Genomic DNA, 915 nt, shown 5'->3' on the forward strand with positions numbered 1-915 from the left:
CGGATCCCATCAGAACTCCGAAGTTAAGCGTGCTTGGGCGAGAGTAGTACTAGGATGGGTGACCTCCTGGGAAGTCCTCGTGTTGCATTCCCTTTTTAATTTTTTTCGCGCCGCTTGCAAAACAAAACGCACGTGTAAGTAATATATTTACCGTGTTTTATTATTTTGCACGAGTGCGGTGAGTCATAGCTGGGTGCTCACGATTCACGGGTCCAGCGTCGGCGTTGTGGCGCGGCAAGCGTGCACTGGTGCGGTTGAGAGGGAGGGGTGGAAACCGCGTTAAACTCGTCTCCGTAGTTGAGAGGGAGCGGCCAAAGCAATGTGCAATCGTCTTTGTAGTGGAGCTGGGAGGGGCAAGGATAAGGGACGAAGACTGGGGTAACATGTCGGATGCGATCATACCAGCACTAAAGCACCGGATCCCATCAGAACTCCGAAGTTAAGCGTGCTTGGGCGAGAGTAGTACTAGGATGGGTGACCTCCTGGGAAGTCCTCGTGTTGCATTCCCTTTTTAATTTTTTTCGCGCCGCTTGCAAAACAAAACGCAGGTGTAAGTAATATATTTACCGTGTTTTATTATTTTGCACGAGTGCGGTAAGTCATAGCTGGGTGCTCACGATTCACGGGTCCAGCGTCGGCGTTGTGGCGCGGCAAGCGTGCACTGGTGCGGTTGACAGGGAGGGGTGGAAACCGCGTTAAACTCGTCTCCGTAGTTGAGAGGGAGCGGCCAAAGCAATGTGCAATCGTCTTTGTAGTGGAGCTGGGAGGGGCAAGGATAAGGGACGAAGACCGGGGTAACATGTCGGATGCGATCATACCAGCACTAAAGCACCGGATCCCATCAGAACTCCGAAGTTAAGCGTGCTTGGGCGAGAGTAGTACTAGGATGGGTGACCTCCTGGGAAGTCCTCGTGT

General features: G+C 52.7%; 1 non-coding gene and 2 pseudogenes across 1 annotated transcript; all 3 read left to right on the top strand.

Annotated features, from left to right (window-relative positions):
- On the top strand, nt 1-91 carry LOC123179253 (uncharacterized; annotated as a pseudogene).
- A 297-nt stretch (nt 92-388) lies between these two features.
- On the top strand, nt 389-507 carry LOC123179251 (5S ribosomal RNA). The gene has a single exon (XR_006490225.1). It is a non-coding gene; the product is annotated as a 5S ribosomal RNA (ribosomal RNA).
- A 297-nt stretch (nt 508-804) lies between these two features.
- LOC123179252 (uncharacterized) lies at nt 805-915 on the top strand (annotated as a pseudogene).

This window comes from Triticum aestivum, unplaced genomic scaffold (assembly GCF_018294505.1).
Source record: "Triticum aestivum cultivar Chinese Spring unplaced genomic scaffold, IWGSC CS RefSeq v2.1 scaffold3409, whole genome shotgun sequence".
Classification (NCBI taxonomy): Eukaryota; Viridiplantae; Streptophyta; class Magnoliopsida; order Poales; family Poaceae; genus Triticum; species Triticum aestivum.